We start from the raw sequence: 9,919 nt of genomic DNA on the forward strand, positions 1-9,919 counted from the left end.
TATATAGTGCAGGGGTCAGGAGGATGTAATGTACAACATAGAGTATATAGAGCAGGGGTCAGGAGTATGTAATGTACAACATAGAGTATATAGTGCAGGGGTCAGGAGTATGTAATGTACAACATAGAGTATATAGTGCAGGGGTCAGGAGTATGTAATGTACAACATAGAGTATATAGTGCAGGGGTCAGGAGAATGTAATGTACAACATAGAGTATATAGAGCAGGGGTCAGGAGAATGTAATGTACAACATAGAGTATATAGTGCAGGGGTCAGGAGTATGTAATGTACGACATAGAGTATATAGTGCAGGGGTCAGGAGTATGTAATGTACGACATAGAGTAAATAGTGCAGGGGTCAGGAGTATGTAATGTACAACATAGAGTATAAAGTGCAGGGGTCAAGAGTATATAATGTACAACATAGAGTATATAGTGCAGGGGTCAGGAGGATGTAATGTACAACATAGAGTATATAGAGCAGGGGTCAGGAGTATGTAATGTACAACATAGAGTATATAGTGTAGGGGTCAGGAGTATGTAATGTACAACATAGAGTATAAAGTGCAGGGGTCAGGAGAATGTAATGTACAACATAGAGTATATAGTGCAGGGGTCAGGAGTATGTAATGTACAACATAGAGTATATAGTGCAGGGGTCAGGAGTATGTAATGTACAACATAGAGTATATAGTGCAGGGGTCAGGAGTATGTAATGTACAACATAGAGTATATAGTGCAGGGGTCAGGAGGATGTAATGTACAAGTTATATAGTATAAGGGTCAGGACTCACAGTATTAGTATTCTGTAATCAGTGGAAGCTTAAATGTTTACTGTAGAAAACATCTAGAGGTGAGATGGGATTAAACCATCATGAAACAGGTTAGATTGGAGGTGAGCAAATCCTTGGACAGAGGGGTGGAGGTGGACGTGGTATACTTGGAGAGAGGGGTGGACGTGGTATACTTGAACAGAGGGGTTGGCGGTGGACGTGGTATACTTGGACAGGGGGGTGGCTGTGGACGTGGTATACTTGGACAGAGGGGTGGCAGTGGACGTGGTATACTTGGACAGAGGGGTGGCGGGGACGTGGTATACATTGACTTAGGGGTGGCGGTGGACGTGGTATACTGGGACAGAGGGGTGGCTTTGGACGTGGTATGCTTGGACAGGGGGGTGGCGGTGAACGTGGTATACTTGGACAGAGGGGTGGCTGTGGACGTGGTATACTTGGACAGAGGGGTGGCGGTGAACGTGGTATACTCAGACAGAGGGGTGGCGGTGGACGTGGTATACTCGGACAGAGGGGTGGCGGTGGACGTGGTATACTCGGACAGAGGGGTGGCGGTGGGCGTGGTATACTCGGACAGAGGGGTGGCGGTGGACGTGGTATACTCGGACAGAGGGGTGGCGGTGGACGTGGCATACTCGGACAGAGGGGTGGCGGTGGTATACTCGGACAGAGGGGTGGCGGTGGACGTGGTACACTTGGACAGAGGGGTGGCGGTGGACGTGGTACACTTGGACAGAGGGGTGGCGGTGGACGTGGTACACTTGGACAGAGGGGTGGCGGTGGACGTGGTACACTTGGACAGAGGGGTGGCGGTGGACGTGGTACACTTGGACAGAGGGGTGGCGGTGGACGTGGTACACTTGGACAGAGGGGTGGCGGTGGACGTGGTATACTTGGACAGAGGGGTGGTGGTGGACGTGGTATACTTGGACAGAGGGGTGGCGGTGGACGTGGTACACTTGGACAGAGGGGTGGCGGTGGACGTGGTATACTTGGACAGAGGGGTGGCGGTGGACGTGGTACACTTGGACAGAGGGGTGGCGGTGGACGTGGTATACTTGGACACAGTTCCCCACACACGGCTAATGTGTAAGGTAAATCTACAGGCTGGAAAAATCTGAATGCAATTGGATTGAATACTGGCTAAAATATAGTATTCAGAGAGTAGTGGTTAATGATTCATACTCTGAATGGTCAGGGGGTGTCAGTTGGGTACCCCAAGGTTCAGTATTAGTGGGGTACCCCAAGTTTCAGTGCCATCAGTGGGGTACCCCAAGGTTCATTGTTAGTGGGGTACCCCAAGATTCAGTGTCTTCCGTGGGGTACCTTAAGGTTCAGTGTGATTAGTGGAGTACCCCAAGGTTCAGTATCATCAGTGGTGTACCCCAAGGTTCAGTGACATCAGTGGTGTACCCCAAAGGTTCAGTATTAGTAGGGTACCCCAAGGTTCAGTGTTACTAGTGGCTGAAAAGAGAGGAAAGGGGGGAGGATGAGGGAAAATATATTTCAGGATGGTTAGTCCCTTCGCCAAGATGGAGGTTGAAACCAAAATGGTTGAACCGCATCCATCTCTGATGCACACTTTTGCAACAATCCCCACTTCAGTTGATCCTGATTACGGCAGCCAGACTCATCCACCTTACCAACCGCTTAGTTTCCGCCACCCCCCTCTGCCAATCCCTTCACTGGCTTCCGATTGCCCAACGGATCAAATTCAAACTGCTAACACTGACGTACAAAGCTGTCCACCATACTGCCCCGAACTACATCACTGACCTAATATCCAAGTACCACCCAACACGCACACTCCGCTCCTCACAAGACCTCCTCTCTAGTTCCCAGATCTCCTCCTCCCATGCCTGCCTCCAGGACGTCACCCATCCTCTGTAACTCCCTACCCCAATCCATCAGACTATCACCCACTCTCCTCTCCTTTAGGCGCACCCTGAAAACCCACCTCTTTGGGGAGCCTATCCCACCCTCTGCTAACTGCCGATCTCCTCCACTCTTCCTACCACTCCAACCCCCACAGCTTTTCCTCCCGTACCACTATCCCCTCCCTCCTAGATTGTAAGCTCCAAGGAGCAGGGCCCTCGATCCCCTCGTGTTTTGCATTGTATTGGTATTGTTCTGTCACATGTTCTGTCCCCCTTTGTAATGTACAGCGCTGAGCGAACTATTGGCGCTTTATAAATACTGTATAATAATAAATGGGGGATATGATCTCCATGTATAATACATAAGGGGGGGATATGATCTCCATGTATAATACATAAGGGGGATATGATCTCCATGTATAATACATAAGGGGGGATATGATCTCCATGTATAATACATAAGGGGGATATGATCTCCATGTATAATACATAAGGGGGGATATGATCACCATGTATAATACATAAGGGGGGATATGATCTCCATGTATAATACATAAGGGGGGATATGATCTCCATGTATAATACATAAGGGGGGATATGATCTCCATGTATGATACATAAGGGGGGATATGATCTCCATGTATAATACATAAGGGGGATATGATCTCCATGTATAATACATAAGGGGGATATGATCTCCATGTATAATACATAAGGGGGATATGATCTCCATGTATAATACATAAGGGGGGGATATGATCTCCATGTATAATACATAAGGGGGGGATATGATCTCCATGTATAATACATAAGGGGGGGATATGATCTCCATGTATAATACATAAGGGGGGATATGATCTCCATGTATAATACATAAGGGGGATATGATCTCCATGTATAATACATAAGGGGGATATGATCTCCATGTATAATACATAAGGGGGGGATATGATCTCCATGTATAATACATAAGGGGGGGATATGATCTCCATGTATAATACATAAGGGGGGGGGATATGATCTCCATGTATAATACATAAGGGGGGGATATGATCTCCATGTATAATACATAAGGGGGGATATGATCTCCATGTATAATACATAAGGGGGATATGATCTCCATGTATAATACATAAGGGGGATATGATCTCCATGTATAATACATAAGGGGGGGGGGATATGATCTCCATGTATAATACATAAGGGGGGGATATGATCTCCATGTATAATACATAAGGGGGGTATGATCTCCATATATAATACATAAGGGGGGATATGATCTCCATGTATAATACATAAGGGGGGATATGATCTCCATGTATAATACATAAGGGGGGATATGATCTCCATGTATAATACATAAGGGGGGATATGATCTCCATGTATAATACATAAGGGGGGATATGATCTCCATGTATAACACATAAGGGGGATATGATCTCCATGTATAATACATAAGGGGGGGATATGATCTCCATGTATAATACATAAGGGGGGATATGATCTCCATGTATAATACATAAGGGGGGGATATGATCACCATGTATAATACATAAGGGGGGATATGATCTCCATGTATAATACATAAGGGGGGATATGATCTCCATGTATATTACATAAGTGGGGATATGATCTCCATGTATAATACATAAGGGGGATATGATCTCCATGTATAATACATAAGGGGGGGATATGATCTCCATGTAAAATACATAAGGGGGGATATGATCTCCATGTATAATACATAAGGGGGGGATATGATCTCCATGTATAATACATAAGGGGGGGATATGATCTCCATGTATAATACATAAGGGGGATATGATCTCCATGTATAATACATAAGGGGGATATGATCTCCATGTATAATACATAAGGGGGGATATGATCTCCATGTATAATACATAAGGGGGATATGATCTCCATGTATAATACATAAGGTGGGATATGAGCTCCATGTATAATACATAAGGGGGGGATATGATCACCATGTATAATACATAAGGGGGGAGGATATGATCTCCATGTATAATACATAAGGGGGAGGATATGATCACCATGTATAATACATAAGGGGGGAGGATATGATCTCCATGTATAATACATAAGGGGGAGGATATGATCTCCATGTATAATACATAAGGGGGATATGATCTCCATGTATAATACATAAGGGGGGGATATGATCTCCATGTATAATACATAAGGGGGGGATATGATCTCCATGTATAATACATAAGGGGGGGATATGATCTCCATGTATAATACATAAGGGGGGGGATATGATCTCCATGTATAATACATAAGGGGGATATGATCTCCATGTATAATAAATAAGGTGGGATATGATCTCCATGTATACTACATAAGGGGGATGTGATCTCCATGTATAATACATAAGGGGGATATGATCTACATGTATAATACATAAGGGGGATGTGATCTCCATGTATAATACATAAGGGGGGATATGATCTCCATGTATAATACATAAGGGGGATATGATCTCCATGTATAATACATAAGGGGGGGTATGATCACCATGTATAATACCTAAGGGGGGATATGATCTCCATGTATAATACATAAGGGGGGATATGATCTCCATGTATAATACATAAGGGGGGATATGATCACCATGTATAATACATAAGGGGGATATGATCTCCATGTATAATACATAAGGGGGGATATGATCTCCATGTATACTACATAAGGGGGATATGATCTCCATGTATAATACATAAGGGGGGATATGATCTCCATGTATAATACATAAGGGGGGGATATGATCTCTATTTATAATACATAAGGGGGGATATGATCTCCATGTATAATACATAAGGGGGATATGATCTCCATGAATAATACATAAGGGGGGATATGATCTCCATGGATAATACATAAGGGGGGATATGATCTCCATGTATAATACATAAGGGGGGATATGATCTCCATGTATAATACATAAGGGGGGATATGATCACCATGTATAATACATAAGGGGGGGATATGATCTCCATGTATAATACATAAGGGGGGATATGATCTCCATGTATAATACATAAGGGGGATATGATCACCATGTATAATACATAAGGAGGGATATGATCTCCATGTATAATACATAAGGGGATATGAACTCCATGTATAATACATAAGGGGGGATATGATCTCCATGTATAATACATAAGGGGGGATATGATCTCCATGTATAACACATAAGGGGGATATGATCTCCATGTATAATACATAAGGGGGGATATGATCTCCATGTATAATACATAAGGGGGATATGATCACCATGTATAATACATAAGGAGGGATATGATCTCCATGTATAATACATAAGGGGGGATATGATCTCCATGTATAATACATAAGGGGGATATGATCTCCATGTATAATACATAAGGGGGGATATGATCTCCATGTATAATACATAAGGGGGGATATGATCACCATGTATATGACATAAGGGGGGATATGATCACCATGTATAATACATAAGGGGGGGTATGATCTCCATGTATAATACATAAGGGGGGGATATGATCTCCATGTATACTACATAAGGGGGATATGATCTCCATGTATAATACATAAGGGGGGATATGATCTCCATGTATAATACATAAGGGGGGGATATGATCTCCATGTATAATACATAAGGGGGGATATGATCTCCATGTATAACACATAAGGGGGATATGATCTCCATGTATAATACATAAGGGGGGATATGATCTCCATGTATAATACATAAGGGGGGATATGATCTCCATGTATAATACATAAGGGGGGATATGATCACCATGTATAATACATAAGGGGGGATATGATCTCCATGTATAATACATAAGGGGGGATATGATCTCCATGTATAATACATAAGGGGGGATATGATCACCATGTATAATACATAAGGGGGGATATGATCACCATGTATAATACATAAGGGGGGGGTATGATCTCCATGTATAATACATAAGGGGGGGATATGATCTCCATGTATACTACATAAGGGGGATATGATCTCCATGTATAATACATAAGGGGGGATATGATCTCCATGTATAATACATAAGGGGGGGATATGATCTCCATGTATAATACATAAGGGGGATATGATCTCCATGTATAATACATAAGGGGGGATATGATCTCCATGTATAATACATAAGGGGGGATATGATCTCCATGTATAATACATAAGGGGGGATATGATCACCATGTATAATACATAAGGGGGGATATGATCTCCATGTATAATACATAAGGGGGGATATGATCTCCATGTATAATACATAAGGAGGGATATGATCTACATGTATAATACATAAGGGGGGATATGATCTCCATGTATAATACATAAGGGGGATATGATCTCCATGTATAATACATAAGGGGGGATATGATCACCATGTATAATACATAAGGGGGATATGATCTCCATGTATAATACATAAGGGGGGATATGATCTCCATGTATAATACATAAGGGGGGGATATGATCACCATGTATAATACATAAGGGGGGATATGATCACCATGTATAATACATAAGGAGGGATATGATCTCCATGTATAATACATAAGGGAGATATGATCTCCATGTATAATACATAAGGGGGGATATGATCTCCATGTATAATACATAAGGGGGGATATGATCTCCATGTATAATACATAAGGGGGATATGAACTCCATGTATAATACATAAGGGGGATATGATCTCCATGTATAATACATAAGGGGGATATGATCTCCATGTATAATACATAAGGGGGGATATGATCTCCATGTATAATACATAAGGGGGATATGATCTCCATGTATAATACATAAGGGGGGATATGATCTCCATGTATAATACATAAGGGGGGGGGATATGATCTCCATGTATAATACATAAGGGGGGATATGATCTCCATGTATAATACATAAAGGGGGATATGATCTCCATGTATAATACATAAGGGGGATATGATCTCCAAGTATAATACATAAGGGGGATATGATCTCCATGTATAATACATAAGGGGGGATATGATCTCCATGTATAATACATAAGGGGGGATATGATCTCCATGTATAATACATAAGGGGGGGATATGATCTCCATGTATAATACATAAGGGGGGGATATGATCTCCATGTATAATACATAAGGGGGGGGGATATGATCTCCATGTATAATACATAAGGGGGGGGATATGATCTCCATGTATAATACATAAGGGGGGGATATGATCTCCATGTATAATACATAAGGGGATATGATCTCCATGTATAATACATAAGGGGATATGATCTCCATGTATAATACATAAGGGGATATGATCTCCATGTATAATACATAAGGGGGGGATATGATCTCCATGTATAATACATAAGGGGGGATATGATCTCCATGTATAATACATAAGAGGGATATGATCTCCATGTATAATACATAAGAGGGATATGATCTCCATGTATAATACATAAGGGGGGATATGATCTCCATGTATAATACATAAGGGGGGATATGATTTCCATGTATAATACATAAGGGGGATATGATCTCCATGTATAATACATAAGGGGGGATATGATCTCCATGTATAATACATAAGGGGGGTATATGATCTCCATGTATAATACATAAGGGGGATATGATCTCCATGTATAATACATAAGGGGGGATATGATCTCCATGTATAATACATAAGGGGGGATATGATCTCCATGTATAATACATAAGGGGGATATGATCTCCATGTATAATACATAAGGGGGATATGATCTCCATGTATAATACATAAGGGGGGGATATGATCGTCATGTATAATATATAAGGGGGGATATGATCTCCATGTATAATACATAAGGGGGGGATATGATCTCCATGTATAATACATAAGGGGGGATATGATCTCCATGTATAATACATAAGGGGGATATGATCTCCATGTATAATACATAAGGGGGATATGATCTCCATGTATGATACATAAGGGGGGATATGATCACCGTGTATAATACATAAGGGGGGGATATGATCTCCATGTATAATACATAAGGGGGGATATGATCTCCATGTATAATACATAAGGGGGGATATGATCTCCATGTATAATACATAAGGGGGGGATATGATGTCCATGTATAATACATAAGGGGGGGATATGATCTCCATGTATAATACATAAGGGGGATATGATCTCCATGTATAATACATAAGGAGGGATATGATCTCCATGTATAATACATAAGGGGGGATACGCTCTCCATGTATAATACATAAGGGGGGATTGCTGTAGGAAAGTCCTGGATTCTTTCTTGGATACACAGAATATAACTGGATATAACATTTATAGGGAAAGTTGATTCCGGGAATATCCGATTGCCTCTCGGGGGGATCAGGAAGTTTTTTTTTCCCCTGCAGGAGGAGATCGGATCGTGCTTTGCTGGGTTTTTGCCTTCTGGTGGATCAACTGTGGGTGTCGGATTATAACTTTTATTTTTATTGGTACAACTAGATGGATGTCTTTTTTCAGCCAGACTAACTATGTAACTATGTAGGTCCCACACCGCTGCCTCCCATCTCCTGAGACTGCGCTCAGTGACTTGGGTCTGAGACACTACAGACATATCCCTCCACCCGGCACAGCCAGCAGATAACAGAGAAGGTCCCCTGGAGGAGTCAGGCACAAGGCAGGAGACCCCAGTCACATGTCCTGGGTGCCTACATTATGCAATGCTTATAGTAAAAATGAACATTTTGCTGCCAGCTGAACCCCAGAATCTCCATAAATCCAGTCTAGATACATAAATTGTGTCTGCAGCACAGAGAAGGAAGATTATCCGAGAGAAATCCAGGAATACAGGACGGGGAACACAGCTCAGGAAAGTGACCAGGGGATTACAGGCTGATATCACCCAGTCCCCGCCCTACTCTGGACCAATCAGTGAGCAGTATGGGTGGAGGAATGGATTTAGTGTTCATGACCCACCTGTGCTGATCTCTGTAGGAGTGTCCTCCTCTATAAATGTCCCCGTTATTCCATCCTCCTCCATAGACTGCTGATCATCCCTCACATACGCCTCTTCTTCTTCTGCTTTCACTTCAAATTCTATATCGATTGGATCTCCACTCTAAATCAAGGAAATGAGAGAAAATATCATCTGTAAAATGTAAGATATATGATTGTGACATCACACACAAAATCCACACATTGTCTCTACAAGTTTATGTTCTAGA

The sequence above is a fragment of the Staurois parvus genome, unplaced genomic scaffold (genome assembly GCF_062004578.1).
Source record: "Staurois parvus isolate SC_StPar_1 unplaced genomic scaffold, SC_StPar_1.0 ptg000570l, whole genome shotgun sequence".
In the NCBI taxonomy this organism is placed as follows: Eukaryota; Metazoa; Chordata; class Amphibia; order Anura; family Ranidae; genus Staurois; species Staurois parvus.